This window comes from Dasypus novemcinctus, chromosome 7 (genome assembly GCF_030445035.2).
Source record: "Dasypus novemcinctus isolate mDasNov1 chromosome 7, mDasNov1.1.hap2, whole genome shotgun sequence".
NCBI lineage: Eukaryota > Metazoa > Chordata > Mammalia > Cingulata > Dasypodidae > Dasypus > Dasypus novemcinctus.
The window spans coordinates 44,875,526-44,896,173 of NC_080679.1; the positions used below are offsets into that span (position 1 = coordinate 44,875,526).

Below are 20,648 nucleotides of genomic sequence, written 5' to 3' on the forward strand. Positions count from 1 at the left end.
ATTCAACACTCATGGAACACTGTCTTAATCAATTAGCAATTAGATTCACTGTTTGCGTATTTATTTTTCCATCACTTACAACTTAAAAGAGAGTAAGTAGACTTTAATTAAATCTTAATTTACAAACAAACAAGAATTCTATATACCAGGGATGAGATTTCTAATGTGAAATTCCCAATGAAGAAATAATTGTGGACTAAATTACAAATGATGATAGAATATCAACAAAATTAAGGATATGTGCACTGGGGTATGTGTGATATTTATTATCAGGCAAGATTGCAGAGTGCAAAAATGCTGAGTACACCAGGAGGCAGGAGACCCAGGCTCTAATCCTGGTCTTGAAGTAGCTGGATGAATTTAGGAAATCTCCAGAATCTCTCTAGACCTTGCTTTGCTTTATCTGCAAATTAAGGATTGGACTAGATATTGTGGGAAGTTCTTTTGGTTCTCTGTGGGACGTAATGGTAATTTTACTGAACAGCAAAAATGTGGTAGAAGCATAAAAATGTTATACTTTTTAAAAAGCCAGTGGGGACCTTCATCTCACAGACCACAGTAAGATTGAGGAAATTCACAACTACAGCTGAAAACTGGACTTTTCTCAAGTAGTAGAAGTAGTTAATATGCAGAATTACTTTAAAGTGTTCCACCCATCTATTTCTCTAAAACCAATGGCACTGCAAGTGATAGCTGAAAAGAAGATGTAATAAACAAGGAGAAAATAAATATTTATGAGGATATTTCTAAAATAGTTGACCATGCAGCCTTTTTCTTTTCTTTTAAGCGACTTCTGTGCACCCAGTTTTTATTTGGTACAGGGATTTTATAATATAGCCATATTTTCTAAGTCTGAAACTGTTCCTAATCCACTCAGTGTAATTATATTTGCCGCTATTTCGCAATGTCCAGCAAAGAAAATGGCATTCAGAAAAAATCTCTTGATTTCCAACAGCTCCTTGACATGAGTAAATCTGAGAATCACCAGTCTGATTTTAAGGAAGGATAAAACAGGCTCAGGGAGGTGAAGTGAGCTGGTCAAGATGAGAGATGTTTGATGCCAACAAGAGCATGAACCCAAGGCTCCTGCTCAGAGTCCTCAGAAACTAAAACGGTTCCACGCCTCTGAGAGAAGAATGGTTTAGACAATTTCTGCTGGTTAATAATAAATGGGGAAACCAGTTTTCAAGTGTGAATTGAATCCTTTAATTGATTTGAAACATAAATTGTTTTGCGTGATTATGCCCTTGCCAAAATACTGTATGCGAAACTATTTTTTTCTTTGAGGGAGTCATCAGAAGGGTAGATCTTTTGGTGGAATCTCCAAGCTTTGATAAGTTATTTCACTCCAAATAATTTAAACATTAAACAAACAAACAAACAAAAAACCCATGGAAGAGGCTGATTAACTGGCTGAAGTCATGGAAATTAAAGGCAGATTGGTTACATGAGAATTTCTTTAACACAAAGATTCTGTAAATGTGGCCTTAAGTTATTTGCTTTGCTGGAAAGGATGACAGATTGTTGAAAGTCCCTAAGGGTGAATTAAAAGCTCAGGTTAATGAAATAATTTTTGTCTTTCTTTCATCAGGTTAGGCCAGAGGTTCTCAAAGTATATCCAGGCAGTTCCCAAAACCTCTTTAGAGGATCTGAGATCAAAATTATTTTATAATGAAAGATGTTATTTGCCTTCTTCACACTCAAGCTCTCGTGAGTGTACAGTGGAATTTTCCAAAGGATGCACGATGCATGGTGTTGCAATTGATTGAATGCAGAGACAGATAATCCAGCTGTCTACTTTTAAAATCAGCATTAAAGAGATTCATGAAAATATAAAATAATTTGAAATGCTTCTCATTGATAATTTTGAGGAAAACAATGTTATTTTTACTAAAGTACAATGGGTTTATTACAGTTGTTTTAAAATTATTATTTAAAACATTTTCCAGTTTCAATTTCAAATACTTTAATTATCAGTAGATATAAGCCGCATAAACAAGAGCTCTGTAGCGTCCTTGATAATTGTATGAATAGAGAATCACTGCGCTAGTCAATGGTAACACAAAGGTGAAAACAGCACTCAGCTCTTCCCTCGCAGAGCTGACGTGAGCTCACAACCTGTTGCGTAAATAGGCAATCATGGTTCAGCATGAGACTACCCCATAGCACAGGGAAGGGTTGCTATCCCAGGCTTGGAAGAAGTGTTTCCGTGAAAAGTTTCTGAAAGAAATAGAGGAGGCACTTCTCAATCAGAACATTAACCCCACCTCCCCTCCCTCAAAGGAACCTTCTGCTGGTAATTACCCCTTTCATCTCTTAAGTATTCAACATCTCTTTTTTCCACTGTATTCTTTCCATGAATATTTAAAAGCATGCAATCTTCTTCTGCTAATAGAGAAGACAAAACTTGAAAACTATTCCATTCCAATCTGCCTCTAGCTACCGACTGGCCCTTCCTGATTTCTCCCCTTCAGCCAATTGTTAAAAGTCCTCTTTTGACTCACTGTCTCCATTTTTTCCCTTCCCACTCTTCTCTCCTCAACCCACTCCTGACTACTTTTGTAAAGATTAACAGTGATGTCTTTGTCACTATTTTCAGTCTTCATCCTACTTGATCTCTCAACAACACTTGCTGCTTTTGACCATACTTTTCTTCTTAAGACATTCTCTTCAACTGCTTCTGGAATACTCCAGTCCTCTGATTTTTATGCTGCCTCTCTAAACTCTTCTTGGGTCTACTCATCCTTTTCTATCCATTCATTAGCTTGGAAATCCCCAGGGCTTAGGTCCAGGGCCTGCCTCAGCTCTGGGCTCATCAGCACCCATGGTTTTGATTCTAAAGACTTGTAAATTATCCATCCAACCCTGACCTCTCCTCTGAGCTTCTGACTACCTATGTGGCATTCTGCATTGGATTTTTAAATAAGATCTGAAAATCAGAACTCCTGATTTATCCTTGCAAAGTGGTTCTACTCCAGTATCCTAATTCAGCATCTTGTGCAAACTGTAAGCCCAGGAGTCACCTTTGACTTCTTTCCTTCTGTCACACCCCACGCCCAATTGACAACCTTCCAGCCCCATTGATTTTGCCTCTTAAATGGCTCTCCCACCGAGCAAGCTAACCCACTACCATTGTCTCTTCACTGCATTCACTTCTGACCTCCAATTTTTTCTCCATACAGCAGTCAGAGTGATCTTAAAATCCTTTAATGACTACCCATTACCTGCGTAAAAAAATTTATAACCATTAGATCTGTATTAAAAGCCCATCGGGATCTTGCCTCTACCTTCCTTTCCAGCCACATACTTGGACTGGAGGTGGGGAGTACAATAAAACCTACACTCCACCATTCTCTAGTCATTTGGAAAGTGCTCGTTCTTCCTAAGTTCCATGTTCTGCGAAGCCACCAGGCTTATGCGCATGAGGTTCACTTTGCCTGAAATTCCCTCTCCATGTCTCTTTCACTCCCCCTTCTCACCCCTGGATAAGTTCTGTTTATAATTTATGATAGAGCCCAAGCCTGGGACTTTGAAGAAACCTCTCTGAATGTTCACCCTCCCCACATCTTGCTCTCTGCTCTACTCCCAGGACCCGGTTCACAGGCCTCAACTGCAGCTCTCTTCATATTTTATTGTTAATTTTTACTGACATGTCTTTCTGTCCTGTCCATTTGACTGTGAGGCAGGCGGTTTGTCATTTCTGTATCACAAGTGCAAAACTCAGTGCCTGACATTTAGGAGGTGCTCAATAAAATTTTGTTAGATAAATGCAAGTGAGTCCAAGGAATGCCTGGATGAGCAATTTTTAAAAAAAGAAAAGAAAAGGAGATACTGAAATGCTTTAAAGCTGTCCCTGGCTGTTAGGTAAATATAAGTTCGTGAACGCGGAGCTTCCCTCGCTTCCCTACAATCTGTACTTGGGACTTTCCTTGGATTTTTTAAAACTTTTTGAAAATTTTTATTAAAAAAACACAAAAACACAGGTTTCTTTCACTTTTAAATGTGGCATGTTACATTTTCCAGTTTCTTCAATGCTTTAAAGCTCGAGGATGCCTCTGCTTTCAATTGTACATGGGCCTGAAGCATCCTAGTTTTTGGCAAGCAGGCGGGAAAATGAACAAAAACCAAAATAAGAACAAGGCAGACTAAATGCAGGGCACATCTGTAAACATATTACACATTTGAAAATTACAATAGCAGTAAAAGTGATCCAGTTTACTGGTGAAATGAAACTGTCTGAAACTGGTACCACAAGTTTCTGAACCCGGATTGCTACAATAAGAATAAGTTATTATACATATAATGTATAAAAAGTTTTGTTTACATCAAGTAGAATTGGCAATCAATGCTTATACTTTTAAAATCTATGTGGGACACAAGAAATCCAAAATAAAAGGATAATTTTAATTACACTACTCTATGTTGAAACCAACAGCTTCGTTCATGAACTATTGTTAAAAGCCTCAACCAACAAAACAAGAAAACCCAGCCGTGCTATGATCTCTCAAAACCAAACATTTCTTAAGCAAAGGGGTAGAACAAAAGTAGTTACTTTCTCCCCAAAATAGCCTCAGGGGATCCAATATACTTTTATTAGAAGACTACACCTCTATAAATGCCCTGCTATTTTAACCTGTATTTAATATACATGGATATGCTAATTTCTGTGTGTGTGATGTGATGCTATGTCAAGCCAGAGAACTTGTTTTTATGCCACTAATACCACTCAATCTTAAAGTGACCCTTAGTTTCTGCACACACACACAAATTTGATTATATTTTAGCATGCTATACAAAAACTGCAGTGCAACAGGATAGAAATTTGATAAGACAGGGTTTGTCCTCTTCTCTGTCTACAAGAAAAATTTCCAGAATTTTACATTATTTTCCCTTAAAAACCCATTTGTTCTAGTAATAAAATATATTTATTAAGATATAATTCAAAGCTAATAAGCTCAGAAGTATAGTTTGCATGAAAATGCCATCTATAGGCAGGGTCTATTACCTCTTTACTTGGCTAAAAACATGAATAATTTTAATTTTCATGGTTTTTTTTTTCATCCCCATTTAGATATTTCTGAGAAATTAAAAGGAAGAGAATTTACAGAAAGGTACAGAAGTTTCACTTTAGATGTTTGATGAAAAACAAGCAAATCAGCACATTTAGTGTTAGTAACAAAGAGCAAGTCTGGAGCATCTATGGTTGAAAAGCAGAATTTATTTTTGCTCCCGGTTATGCAATTATATTAAAATATGGGCACAGGAGTATTTTTTCATATTAAATACCCAAGTTACTTGCTTGTTCTGCAACTTTTTCTTTAACGGACATTTATGGATTCTTCAGCTGTTAAAGTCCAATGTGTAACCGAAGCCCAGTGAACTACGTACCACCAACGATTCCAGAATTGTAGATCAATGCCCTCTCCCACCCCTACCTCACAGAGTAAAAGTATTTCCGCGACACCCCACAGAGGCTCCTTAATTCCTGGCAAGACATGCAAATCATATTTGCTTAAAAAAAAATTACAACCCTGCAAACTTCGAGGCATTTATCCAGCATTCTTGCAGGGTTCAAAGGAAAATCAAAAGATCAAGGAAGGAGTGGTGAAAATGTTGAATCATTCTGGTTTCCCTGGGACTGTTGTATCACTTTAGTCATAGAATAAGATACAGTGATCTTTTAAGTGGATTTGCCTTTCCAGGAGGCCATTTGTTGCCCAAGTTGATGACAGCAGGAACTTTTAAGAACCCCACTTGTTAAGTCTGTATTCATTAATCACTTACATTCACTCTTAAAACCAAAACTAACAAAAGAAGAAAAAAAACAAACTATTCAGTACTGGAGATTAAATGACCTTGTGTAGTCTCTTGAAATAAATTTTGATTCCTTAAGAAGTCGAATGCTTTCAGTTGCCATTAAAAAAAATAACTATATATATTTATATTTATTGCCCTGTGAGTTCTACCTATGGTCTCTCTGCTGTGTTGAAGACGTAGGAGCCTAAAAGCCTGGTTTCTCCTGTGAATGGTGGCTCTAATGCTGTTACCCTTCATTGATCTGGACAATTAATGGCTTCACTGTAAGTGATTCTTTGGGATCTTGCTACTGCAAATTCCAAATAGATTCCATTCCTTTCGTGTGAGATGCAATAGTGGCCCTCAGGTCAAAAGAACCCGAAAGCTATCATTCCTTTCTAGGCCACTCTGGTATCACTGTTCTTTGGCGGAACAGAGTGTTCTTAGGAGAGGCCAGAGGATTTTGATTTTCTATCTTGTAGTCCTTTGGGAGAAACACCAAAGCACTTTGACTACTAGTGGCTGCTTTTTGCAGGTCACCTGTAGGACTGGGTTCCCAGGATAAGGCTCCACTCTCACTGGTAGCCCCAGGCTTTGGAATGTTACCCAGAACTTGAGGACTAGTCCGTTTTTCTGGCTCATAAGCCTTGGGAAACGGGATGCTCAGTTCCCGAGGACCTTGGAAACGGGGTTGTTGGCTTCCTCAGAACCCAGGCTCTTTAAAGATACTGCTCCTTCTCCAGCATCACCGTTCAGTCCCCCAGAGCCTGTTTTCCTCCACGTGCTGCTGGAGGGCGAGTTTCTGCTCCTGTTTCAGCAGCTTTGGCTGGGTCTGGGGCTGCCTCGGCTCCAAGCTGCAGGTACTGGTGAGGCTGGTGGTGGTGGCTGTGGTTGTAGAAAGAATAATGGTGGTGGCAGGGCAGTGGCAGCTACTGTGGCTGCGGGAGCTGGTGTGGATGGTGGTGGTGCGAGGGTGTTGAGGCTGTGGCTGGCCAGGCTTGCCCTCCATCGAAAGCGGCTGGCACTCCCTGGTGAGCCTGTGGCCTGCTGCACTGCCAGGATCTGAGACGACTTCTTGGGCTTACTTGGCATATCTTTTCCTTGGATTTTCATAAGACACTTGTGGGGAGCAGATGTGGCTCAAGCGGTTGAGGTCCCAGCTTTGGTTCGCAGTACCTCCTAAAAAGAAAAAAAAAAGCAAGAAAAACCAACTCAGGGGAGCTGATGTAGCTCAGTGCTTGAGCACCAGCTTCCTACATATGAGGTCACAGGTTCAAATCCTGGCCCCCGGTACCTCAAAAAAATAAAAGACACTTGTGTGCTAGCGTGAACTCTGCAGGTGTTGTCCTGTGCTGGACACAGTGGGAGGTGTTCCGTAGATGAACTCTCAGGGACAAAGTGGCCCAGGGGCAAGACCTGTGAGGAAATATAGATTTCTAAGGGTAACAGGAGAACAAAGGTACCCATCAGGGCAAATAGCAGTAGAGAGGTATGCAGTGTGAAGTTATTCTATGAATTCCAAAAAGAGAAAGATGGTGTTTGTGAACTAATCCATTCCTGTGCGTGTGAGACCCTTCAGCTGGCCTATGTCAGGGAGGTATGACTCAGGTTGAATTTTTACCCTCTTGCTGGGTTTGATAAAAACACAGGCACACAGCTGGGCTCTGAGCCTCAGCAGAGTTGCAACACCTACTCTCTGGTTTGTTGGACGTACCCAGGTCAGCCAACAGGGAGGTTGGTGAGGATGATCGACCACCACACCAGGGAACCAAGAGAGTCTGCAGTAGCAAGCAGGAGAATTCCATTCATCAGTCATATGGGATCTAAACCCCTTCTCCATTTAGAGGTGGAGTAGACATTGCCATCCCAGGACCCTCAGGATGGAGGAATAAAATATAGATTAGAGTGGACTTACTGATATTCTGCTATAGAATTATTGTGACTCTAGCAATGGAAGAAATTATATCATTGATGTGGAGACAGTGGCTGTGGGAGCTGCTGAAGGCAAGGAGAGGGAAGAACAGGTGTGATATTGGGGCATTTTTTGGGACTTGGTGACAGGAAAAATGAGGAGCCAACCAGTCAGAAGATACAGTCGAAGGAAACAAGGTTTCCAGCCGCTGAAACGATGAGCCCGTAAATTCCTGTTGTTAAGCCAACCCATTGTATGGTATTCGTTTTAGCAGCCAGGCAACTAAAACACCTATCATGAGAAAATCAGCAGTTACTAGGAAAAACGAGTTTACTAAGCAACTGCTATGTCCTAGGAACTGTGCTCAGGGCCTTTTATATAGCATTTATGTGAATCATTTAATCTCCCTTAAAACCTCTTTGAAGTATTATCCCAATTATACCAAGGAGGAAAATAAAGTTGAGCCAGATAGTTATATGACTAGGCTTGAGCCAAAGTTAGTGTCCCCATGCTGGTGCTATCTTTGAATAGTTACTATTTCCGGCAGGTCCAGCACAGGGGATCTCTTTCTCCTAGGAGGACTTGGGTTTGCAGTGTTGTGGATCAATGGAAAGAAAGGGATAGGAAAACTGCAAGAGGGACAATTGTTTTTAGAGCTTTGACAAACCCTTTCCACCCCATTCCCTTCCAAGCCCTGTTCGTCAGTTTCCTCATAATAGATCAATGGTATGCACCGAAGCCAAATATGAAAAGCTGCAGGTAAATAGAGACAGAAAAGGAAAGACTTACTCTAGCTTTTTCTCAGGCTTCTTTTCTTTCTTTTTTTTTTTTTTTAAAGATTTATTTTATTTATTTTTATTTTATTTCTCTCCCCTTCACCCCCACCCCAGTTGTCTGTTCTCTGTGTCTATTTGCTGCGTCATCTTCTTTGTCCGGTTCTGTTGCCAGCGGCATGGGAATCTGTGTTTCTTTTTGTTATGTCATCTTATTGTGTCAGCTCTCCATGTGTGTGGCACCGTTCCTGGGCAGGCTGCACTTTCTTTCGTGCTGGGTGGCTCTCCTTAAGGAGCGCACTCCTTGGGCATAGGGCTCCCCTATGCAGGGGACACTCCTGCATGGCACAGCACTCCTTGCATGCATCAGCATTGTGCATGGGCCAGCTGCACACGGGTCAAGGAGGCCCGGGGTTTGAACCGCAGACCTCCCATGTGGTAGACGGACGCCCTAACCACTGGGCCAAGTCCGCTTCCCCTTATTTTCTTTTTGATCCAAGCAACACTTCCCTTCCCTGTTCATTCGGCCCTAAGATGAACTCTAAAGGAGGAAATGAGGACAATACCACAATAGGTAATAAAAATAGTATTAATAATAACAATGATCAATAAAAAAAATTTAAAAACAAGCAAGCATAGGACTGCACAATGTACGTAGTGAAAACTTCTGTAGACAATGACTTTTCATGAAGAGTAAAAATGTACCAAACTAATGAAGGTGTTAATAATATGGTAGTATATGGTAGCGCTGTATTTTATTAATGATTTTTCCATAAACCTGCTTCTCTAATTAAAAAGTTAAATAAAGGATAAATGATAAAAAATAAAAAAGCAATGGTGGTGAGAAGTAGTGGCTGTAGAAGTGGCAGCAGAGGTTTTGTAGTGCACTTAGTATGTGCTTGGCCTGATGTTTTGTACATTACAGGCATGACATCATTTAATCCTTGTAGACAGAGGCTTAGAAAGGCAAAGTAACTTGTCCAAATCATACAGCTAGAGAATAACAGAATCAGAATTTGAAGCTATACATTCTGCTAATGGAGTTCGTGCTTGTCAAACAGCTTTATAGTCCCTCTCTTAACAATAACTACAATTTCTTGATTATCTGCCATTTCCAGGTCTTGTACACAGGGCTTCACATATATAATATTTCATCCTCAAAACACGCCTCTGGAGAGAGGAGTGGGGGGCAGGCTGCTCACAGGAGGACTGAAAGGTCTGGAGCCCCAAGCGCCTCCTAAGGTAGAGCAATACCCGTCTGGCTGCCCTCGAGGCCTGGGGAAGTCTTCCTTCTGCTCAATTGATGACCCTCCGTCTATTTCTGTCAGGGAATCTGGCACAGGTATCTTCTCTGTACTTGTTTGACCCAGTGCTCTAGCTAATTAAACTCATTCATTAAATAATTTTAAAATCCACTAGGAAACTGAAAATGAGATACAAGTGACAATGGAAGGTACCTAGATTCTCTAACACATCATTTCAAATAAATGAATAACGAATGAAAGAATGAATGAGCAAATAAATGACTAGATCTTATTGCAATTTGTCTTGTTTCTCCAATTCAGGTAGAGAACGATACTAACATAATTACTAAGCACCCTAATAAATGTTTTACATGAATTATTTGTGCCAATTTTATTTATATAGCTCTCTAGTCTCCATTTTTTAATCTTTCCTTTAAGCATATTTCCTTGCATGTCTCCTTTTGGCATCACCTTAACTCTGACTCACTTTTCCACATTCTTTCAATAATACGGAACTGTCCAAATATCTCTGCATATATCATTTCAGCAGCTTGTAGGGCATATCTTTGCAGGAAAAAGATAATATTTTAAAAATTAATGGTACCCTATAGTCTTTCTTAGCTCCTTACCACTTTTTCTTTTGCCAGGCAGTGTGTGGAGGGAGTGGGAAGAGGAGGATAAAATAAATGCCCTATGGAAGTTGCAGGTTGCTAGTGGCTGAGCCCACATAACATGAAAGATGAAAATGATTTCTCCTCTCTTCCCCATATACCATTAATACTAATCAAAGATGGAATCACATTCAGAGAGGACATGGGCATTTATTTCATAAAAATGTTTCACTTTGGCTATTACTCCAACAAAATGTGCTGCTGAAATGATAGTGTGAAAAATAAATTCCTCCATGTTTTTCACCATCACAAAGCTAGATGTTGGGAAGATGGCCTAATCTATTTTTACCTAGAGTATGATATTTTATACCCTTCACCTTCAAAAAAGCCATTAAGGTACAACCTGTCTGCATTTCGAGAAAAATGTCTAGTTTCCCTCACAGAGATGGGCAAAATGGTAAACTTCTGAGTCTCTAATACACAATATTGTGCTTTACTTGCAAACCAATTCCATGTAATGGTTGGATGCTTTGCTATTTAATCTAGGAGAAGTGCTGGCTTAGCAGCTATCACTTTTTTTCATACTCATGGCACTAAAGCTTTTCCTTCTCTCCACAATTTGTCTGTATGCAGTACACAGCATATATTACTTGGGTAGAAAGAAATAATCAATGTTTCAACCCAAAGTCCACTTCTCTGCCCTTGGCATGTCTTCCTCATTCATATCCAGGATCCTCTTTCCTAAAAAAAAAAAACATCAAGGAGCGGACGTGGCTCAAGTGGTTGAGTGCCTGCTTCCCACATGGGAGGTCCCAGGTTCAGTCCCCAGTGCCTCCTAAAAGTAAAAATAAAAACAAACAACAAGCAAACAAATGAAAAAACAGAACAAAACAACCCAACTCAGGGGAGCCAATGTGGCTCATTGGTTGAGCACTGGCTTCCCACACGGTAGGGCCCAGGATTCAATCTCCGGGCTGGTATCTCAAAAATATATATAAATTGAACTAGTGCTATTAGAAGACATTCAGGATGCTTTTCTGGGGTGAACTCTGGGGAAGAATGCAGAGCAGGAAATCAGTGAAGAGAAAGGATAAAGAGCTGAGGAAATCCTTCAAGAGGTACAAATTATATGCCAAAGACATGCACGTCTTGTGAACAAAGGCCCTGGCTTGGAGATACGTAGCTCAGAAAACCATGCGCTTAAACTTCATCCATTCCTGTGAGTGTGAACCCATTGTAAATAGGATCTTTTGATGAGGCTACTTCATTAAAGTGTGGCCCAGCTGAATCAGGATGGGTTCTAATCCTATTACTGAAGGCTTTATAGGGAAGACGATATGAGAGGGAAAACCAGAGGGGAGTAGCCAGAAGCTGAAGGTCAAGAGAACCTAGAAGAGAAGGAAGAAATCAAGAGAGCCTTCCATGTGTGTTGCCACTTAACAGATAAGCCAAGGACCAAGTTGCCCAGCAGCCGGTCACAGAACGCCATAGTCTTCTGGGAGAAAGCATTGTCTTGATGACACCGTGATTTTGGACTTTTCCAAATTAGAGAGTCTTTAATTGTCGGGTTTGAGAAAGTCTACCCTACTAAAAGAAGAGGGGCTGAAAAATTCTTGCATGGTTCAAAGTGAGAGGAATCAATGGCTGTTAAGCTAACCACAATCTTGTGATATGAAGGTGACAGAATGTTGGGGAGAGCATCTCTGGGTTCATAACCAAAAAAAGAGCACGTTTCTCCAGGATCATAGGCTTGCAGAAAGCCAATTTCAGAAAGTAAAGGACAATGACAAACCTGTCTCCCACTGGCCGGAAACTGTAAAAAGGAAAGCCAACACAAAAGGCAAAGGAAGCTCTAAAAACTGAAATTTGAAGGATATAATTTCAAATGTGTCCAGTGATGAAGAAATAAGGAGTCAGGGATGGTGTTACTGGAGTTTGTCTAGGTTCTTGACAAAGCTGCAAGAAATGAATTTCAAGAGCGTGCTCAATTAGTTAAGCCAGTAATTTATTAAGTTAAGTCAGTAATTTATTAAAGAGAAGAGAAATAGGAGAAAGTAACAGATCATAGGTCCCAGGAAGAGAGGAAGGGGCTGAAGAGTGATAAAGAGGTCTGATTTATAAAATACAATTTTCCATTATAGATTATAAATCCCTGGGTTTACTTGTGTAATGATCCAAGAGGGGGTGAAAAAGGCCTGAATAAGGCATGAACAGGGACAGAGACAGGGCAAAGGCAAGAGAGAGCAAAAGACCTCGTGCTTATTTTTTAAACCATTAATTATTTCCCCCCTTTGCTAATAGCAGGGAAGAAGTTCTAGCTGTTTGCTGTTTTGATTGATTACCACACCCATCAATCCCCCATGAGGACCCAATGATAAGGCCCCTGGAGAATATCTGGGGCTTCTCTTGGCTGCCGGAGGAAATTTCATACTGTATGGCAGAATCTCGTGAGGGTCTTCCAGCAGCCACCTTGGGGGTATCGAGTGACACATGAACTTCTTGCCAGGTTCCAGATCCATCTATTGATGCCCTATTTTACTAGCCTGTTTCAGTGGGGTGGGGGTTGGAGGGTGGCACTGTGACCAGATTGTTTTGGATTACTCAGGCAAAGAAAGGACATGAACAAATGATGAAAGTAATGTTGCAAAACTGAGAATGAAAACAAAAGTATGGCACATAGAGTGAAAATTGTGGCAAGTTGGCTCTATACCAGACAGATGTATTTTGTGGAAAATGCTATTGACAAAAAAATATATAAAAAAGATAAATACACTGCTTAGTGAAGATAGAGTAATATTAACAGATGTCTGAGAGAAAACAGATCTACCTTATTCCCATTTTTGCAAATTTTTCCAAATTTCTCATCAAAGAGAATGCTTGCCAAACTAAAAGTATCAGACAAGCATGGTTAATAAAGACCTGAAGCCCAAGATACATTTAGGAGAAGACTCAACTTCTTCAAATTTGTCCAAGTGGCCAGATAAAGATCAATTATGTCCTGTGACATTGAAATAATTTGTAGATGAGATTGTGAAACCAATGTCAGTAATCTTTAAGAAGTCATGGAAAACCAAAGCAATACTAGAACACTAGAGATGAGCAACTACTGATCCTGGTTTTCAAAAATATGGGGCCAGGTAAAGTTGGCTTTGCTCTTGGGCAAATTTCAGGATCCATTCTGGAATGGGATATTGGCTAGAGGGTCTGGGAGATTGACTACCCAAGAAAACTCATCTCATTTCCTTTTGGGATGCAACTTCTAGACTGAGAATCTTATCAGTCCGTAGTCAAAGTTCACAGTGTTTCACAAGGCGTTTGACAGAGCCAGCACTCCCTCTGTTGAGAGGATGGAGAAATGTGAATGCCTGATACCACGGAAAGATTTGTACCTAATTGAACCAACGTATCTGGTGTTGATTAATTTTTTAATGTCTCATATTTCTCCACATGACTTATTCTGTTTAGTATTTTAACCAACAACTTACATAAAGACAGAAGGCAGCGTTTATCAGAATTTCAGGAAATAGAATTAAGATTAAGAAGTATCTTGACAAGATAGAATTCAACTATGAAATTTAATTAAGACAAAAAATTTCAAGAAAGAGAAAAAGGAGAAACAACATCTTTTAAGTCTTAAGGCATTTCAACTGAGCAGAAGTTTATGAGTCGTAAGTGATTTTCCTCTGTTTCCTAAGAGTCTATGATTTCACAAGCATTAATGATACTTAAATAAAAGCTACAGCAGCAATAGCCAGAACAATAAATAAAAACAGAAGCAAAGGTCACTGCTTCTTTTGGCTAGCCCTAAGTATATAAATAAAAGATTTTAAAATCCTAGTATTTCCAAATAACAACATCATCAAATAACATTGCATCAAAGATACCCAAAGACTGCTTCAGTAAACATATGCTACCCAAATATACATTATTCTAAAAATTATCAGAAATGCTTGATATGGTGCCAAGAATGTAAGAGACACATGGAAAATTTACTTTACTCTCTGGCTTGCTGCCTCAGTTTTCCCTCCTGCTAAATAAACGTAGATAATATATGCTGTATTAGTCAGCCAAAAAGGATACTGATGCAAAGTACCAGAATTCTGGTGGCTTTTATAAAGGGTATTTATTTGAGGTAGAAGCTTATAGTTACCAGGCCCTAAAGAGTCCAACTCAAGGTACCATAAGGGGTACTTTCTCACCCAAAGTCTGTTGCCATATGTTGAAGCAAGATGGTGGTGATGTCTGCAAGGGTTCAACCTCCTCCTTCTTCTTAAAGCTCAGTTGCTCTGTTCTCTTCACAAGGTCAGCTGTAAACTGCAGGCTTCTCTCTCTTCCGAGGGCCATGTGTATGGAATACTCTCTCTTCCTGCCTATCTGCTTCTGTGTTCTCCTTCTCTGTGTACTTACTTTGTGTGAGAGTCTGTTTTATCAGCCCAAGGGAGCTGGGACTCAACTCCGAGTCACACTCTAATGATGTGGTTGAATCAAAGCCCTCAACATAATTTAATTAGACATCTCAGCTGAATTTAATACAATCAAAGGGTTATCACACCCAGAGAAACAGACCAGTTTACAAACATAATCTATATTTCTTTTTGGAATTCATCAAGAATATCAAACTGCCACACTTGCCAACACTACTCAAATAGCCATGTGAATCAAGGTGGTGGATCATAAAGAACAATAAATAAATCTTTCTCAAACCCTTTTACCTAACTCTTTGGAAGAAAATGTTCTAGCATAACTTCTCATCTTGTTAAGGACAATGCTGAAGATGGAATTAAATTTACATTTTTTTACTCGTTCTACAATTTACCATGTACCATTCTATTTGTGAGACAAGTCACTTACTTTACTTCCTTCCTTCCTATACCAATCAAAATATTTTTAATGAGCATGATAGAAGCATATTTCTTATTTGTATTGCTTTCTAAAACAAACAAAAGAATACATTTTTTTCCTCAGGTGGAAGAATAAATTTACTTTAGGGTCTGAATTCCTCTCCATCATCTGCACAGAGGAAATGGCTATATAGATTGAGGCAATTTTCCAGTAGTTCATTACATCTGAATAGTAAGAGTCATTTAGAATATGTTTGTTGATCTTGTTTGCCTGACTTGAGCAAGCACCACTCTTTGTGATCATAAAGTTACATAACACTATTTCTCTTGGACAAATGTTTGGCTTTGTTTTGGGGATAACCAGTAAGAACTTGCATTCTAAAACTCATTTCAGGGTAATGATACAAGGTTACAAAATATTGAATATTTGTAAAGTTTTAAAATCAAATTCTGTCCCTGCTCCCAACCCTCTTATTTCTCTATTTTCCTTCACTACACCTACTTTCCTCCTCCCTTAAGCCAACTTGGTACTTCAATTTGAATTTAGTTCTTACACAATATACATTTCTTCCAGCCCCCAGGGTGACCCACTGGAATAAAATTTCTTACTTCCAACAATAAGAACATACTTTAGTCCATGAAACGAACTGAATCATGCAAATCTATTTCATTCAAAGTATCTAAATTTCTAGGTATTAAGTATATTTGTTTATTCATTTGTTATTAAATTATAAAACTAAAGCTTATTTTTAAAAAAGCAAACAATACAAAAGTGTATAAAGCAAAAAGTGAAAGTCCTAATTTTTACTTTTCAGAGTTAACTATTAAACCAGATTCCTGTATATCCATACAGAATTGTCCCATGCACATATGAATATATATATGCATACATGCATTTTTGTTAGTTTCTAAAAAGTGAAATCAAACTATTCACACTGAGGAAGGTTCTTATAGGGCAAGAAAGAAGGCAGCTGGGACCCGGCAGAGAACGTGGCTGTGAGACCTGGTCTGGAAATCCCTGCTACTAAGAGCAAAGCCAGAAAGACCTTGCCTAAACCCTGGACACAAGGTGAGCTTTGGAACTTTCTGGGGTCAAAGGCAAGCCCCTAGGTAACTCCAAACAGGCCTCCCATCGGCCCCTGAGAACTAATAGGTGGGGGTCGTAAGACAACCAATCAGAACAGCAAACAGCTGGGGCCCCTCCCCAACATTAGGAAGGGGGAGGAGGAAAGGCTCTAAAAAGACCTAACCTGGGGTCCCCTGTGAGCATCTCATCCTGTCGCATGCCCACATCCACGTCTGGAGTTGTGTACTTATCTCATTTCTAGTCTTCCTGTTTGTTAATAAACTCTTTACTCTCTTGTCTACCCTATGGCATGTCCTTAAATTCTTTTATGTGACATAGCCAAGAACCTAGAAGCCTAGAACCCAGAGCATTCCATTAACAATACTGTTTCAAAATTCGATTTTTCCCCCCCAAGTTACTTAGGCCCTTTGGGCCTCAATTACCTCACTTATGAATTGGACAAAATAATATAATCTCCCTTGTGGTTGCTGTGAGATTAAATCAGCTAATACTGTAGTAATAGAATAACTAGTACAGCTTAAATATTAAGGCATTGTACTTAACCTTTGTAACTGAGGGTTAAGAATTAATAAATTAATATGATTACTAAATCATTATAGAGGTGGCTTTTACTGCCAGTAAATTATAGAATAACCAAAGGTTAATATCTGAAATCACTGACACTGGCTGGATTTAGTCTAGACCTATTATTATAATGGTCATTTTGATCAAAAACAGGCCTCACCCCTGTTTATGGTTACTCAAAACTTAGCCTCTCCCTTGTGTATATTTACTATTGTGATGATAATTTTAGGCTAAATTTATCTTTGTTTATGGTTATTTCTGAACTGGCTCACCCTTGTATATACTTGCCATTGTGATGGTAACCACTCTATCCTCCTGTTTAATATCTGCATGAAAAACCTTCTGACCTCTACTCTGTACTTTCCTATCTAGACCTTGATCTCTGATAATGATTGTAACTTTGTAACTCACCCTGGTTTGTTGCCCACTCCACCATGTTCAACCCCTTAATGTTCATTAATGAAGGAACCTGAATCTAGCTCTGCCCCAATTATTCATTAGCACCCAGATGGTAGTAAAATAATAGACTTTCTGCAGTTCAGGAAGGTTGATTTGAGATTGTACATCTCCAGTCTCCCACTGGTGAAAAAATCCTCTTTTCCTTCGTAGCCTAGTTCGGTGTGTCTGTCTATTCTGCCACACTGAGTGAATGAACCCAGCTGAGGACTACCCCAACCCGTCTTCGATACATGCAAAGTACTTAGAATAGTGCAGGACAGGTAGTAAGCTCTCAATAAATGTGAACTACAGTATTTGATTACTCCCTTAGTTTATTAAACAATTCTCCATTGTTTCACATTTAAGTTATTTTTAATTTTTCACTATTACAAATAATGCTGCAATGAAAACCCTTAGGCTTTATCTTTGCACATTTGAGCAAGTATTTCTTTGGATAAATTCCTAGAACCGAATTCCTGAGTTGAAGGGTATTCACACTAAGTCAATTAAATTGCCTTCCAAAATGTGTGCATTAATACAACTCATCATGGATGAGAGAGTGCTTGTTCCCCCATAGCCTTCACCAGTATGGAATATTAGCAATTCTTTCCATTTTTTCTAATAAGTGGGGAAAATAGTTCATTGTTATCATTTCTCTTGTAACTGGGAGGTTACACCTCTTGCTACACACTTAGCAAATATTTATATTTTTTCTTCTTATATTCTTTGGCTATTTTTGTCCTGTAAGACTTTTGACTTTCTTATTGATTTGAAGAATTTTATTATATTCAGTGGATATTAAAAACAATCTCCTATATACTTCCTGTTAAAAATAAGCAACAGTCAGGGGTCATGCCATAGTTTGTGGACTCCTGTAATAGTATATTAAAGCTAGCCAATGAGCTCATAATACCTGTAGGAGTTAATGATATTTTAATGGTAATTAATAATTTATTATTTTAATTTTATTTATTAATTTAATTAATTAACTTTAATTTTTAAATAATCTTTTTAAAAGATATATAGATCACACAAAATGTTACATTAAAAACTGTAAGAGGTTCCCATATACCCCACTTCCCACTTCCTCACGCCTACTTCTCTCATATCAACAACATCTTTCATCAGTGTGGCACATTCATTGCATTTGATCAATATATTTTGGAGCACTTCCACATAGCATGGATTATAGTTTATGCTGTAGTTTACAAACTCTCCCAGTCCATTCAGCGGGTTATGGCAGGATATATGATGTCCTGCATCTGTCCCTGCAAAATCATTCAGGACAACTCCAAGTCCTGAAAATACCCCCATATCACACTTCTTCTTCCCTCTCCCTGCCTTCAGCAGCTCCCTTGGTCACTGTCACCACATCAATGATATAATTTCTTCCATTGCTAGAGTCACAATAATTCTATAATAGAATACCAGTGAGTCCACTCTAATCCATATTTTACTCCTCCATCCTGAGGACCCTGGGATGGCGATGTCCACTCCCCTCTAAATCGAGGTGGGGCTTTGATCCCACACGGCTGATGGATGGGATTCTTCTGCTTGCAGGTGTAGACTCTCTTGGTTCCCTGGTGTGGTGGTTGACTATACTCACCTCCCTGTTAGCTGGCCAGGGTAAGTCCAATGAACCAGAGAATAGGTGTTGCAACTCAGCTGAGGCTCAAGGCCCAGCTGGCACATGGATAGTCCAGAGATTCAAGTCTCCTGAGCATAGACCAACTCCAGTGCCAACCACAGATTCAGTAAAAATGACAGAAGAGGCGTGTGTAGAGAGATCACATCTGAGCCCAATTCCATCACACTCAGGAGCACAAATTTCAAAGTAGGGCCCACTGGCAAGGCACTGAACTTCAGAGCCATCTGCCATGACTGCAGGACTTAGGTGTCTCTGTAGCCCTCAGGAGTACCACTACCTGGGGTTGTATTTACTTTGGCTATCGCTGAGATCCTGCTGAGATGAGCGTAAGTGCAACCCCTCTGATGACCTCCTGACTCATTTTGAAGTTTCTTAGCCATATAAACTCATTTGTCTTTACCATTTCCCCCTTTTATTCAAATTCTTTTTCTAGTTGTATCGCCAGCTGGTACTTGGTAGTACTCTCTCAGCACCAGGGAGGCTCATCCCCAGGAGTCATGTCCCACACTGGGGGGAAGGTAATGATAGACATACTGATCAATGGAACCAAATTGAGAGTTCTGATACAGATCCTCGCATATACAGTCATCTGATATTCAACAAGGTCACCAAGCCCACTCAACTGGGAGAGAATGGTCCCTTCAACAAATCATGCTTGGAGAACTGGATAACCATATGCAAAAGAATGAGAGAGGAATACCATCTCACACCTTATAGAAAAATCAACTCAAGATGGATCAAAGACCTAAATACAAGAGCCAAGACCATAAAGACCTTGGAAGACAATGTAGGGAAGCATCTACAGGACCTTGTAAAAGGAAATGGTTTCATGAACTTCACACCCAAAACATGAGCAATGAAACAAAAAATAGATACATGGAACTTCTTAAAAATTAAAGCCTTTTGCACCTCAGAGGAGTTTCTCAAAAAAGTGAAAAGACAACCAACCCAATGGGAAAAAATATTTGGTAATAGTTAATAATAGTTTAATAATGTAATAATATGTTGTGTAGGACTCTAGCACAGTTGCTAGTCCTCTTACAGGAGCTGAGGCTTTCTAGTTTGTAGCAGAAAATGCAATGGATTCTTAGGATGGTCATGTAAAGTTTGATCTCCTCTGGGGGTAAAGTCTGCAGTTGGACAAAGGCAAGAGTCTTAGAAACAGGGAGTGGGGGCTAGAGAGAAATTTCAGTAAGAGCAAGGTGAACATGCATATGAAGTAGCACATTATGTTCCAGAATCTATTAAGAATTTACTGAGTGGAACAGCAGGTATTGCTCCTTACAGGTTTGTCAGGAGCTGTTATCCTTAAAGACCTTCTGCTCCAGGTTAAGGTGTTTAGCTTGTATTTGGTGGCTGATAGGGAACAACTGAAAAAAAAAATCTGCTATAAATGTCCTATTATTTTCTGACAAGTTGTTAATTGTCTGTTGGGACACAGCACCATGTAAAGGCCTTCAATTTCAAGTATATCTGCATCTTGGATGATTGAGCCCCATCCTTACATGGTATAGTCACCCAAAGCTGGCATTTCAGTTGTGCCTTCAACAGGGCCATTCCAATGTTCTATCTGATCAGTGGTCAGTATGTGATGAGACCAGTGGATCCTGTGGTCTTAAACCCACTCTGCTGTAAAGTGGATCCCTTAACTTTTCTGTAAATTTGTGTGACTTGACATTACATGGTACAACATAGTGGTCAATTTAATACTACGTGAGCCCTTATTCTGTGCTG

At 39.5% G+C, this 20,648-nt stretch overlaps 1 long non-coding RNA gene across 1 annotated transcript; it reads right to left on the bottom strand.

The window, feature by feature from the left end:
* Window positions 1-5,200: 5,200 nt before the first annotated feature.
* LOC131279290 (uncharacterized) lies at window positions 5,201-16,541 on the bottom strand. The gene is made up of 2 exons (XR_009186672.1): window positions 16,428-16,541; window positions 5,201-6,975 (listed from the first exon to the last, which is right to left on the bottom strand). It is a non-coding gene; the product is annotated as an uncharacterized lncRNA (long non-coding RNA).
* Window positions 16,542-20,648: the final 4,107 nt, after the last annotated feature.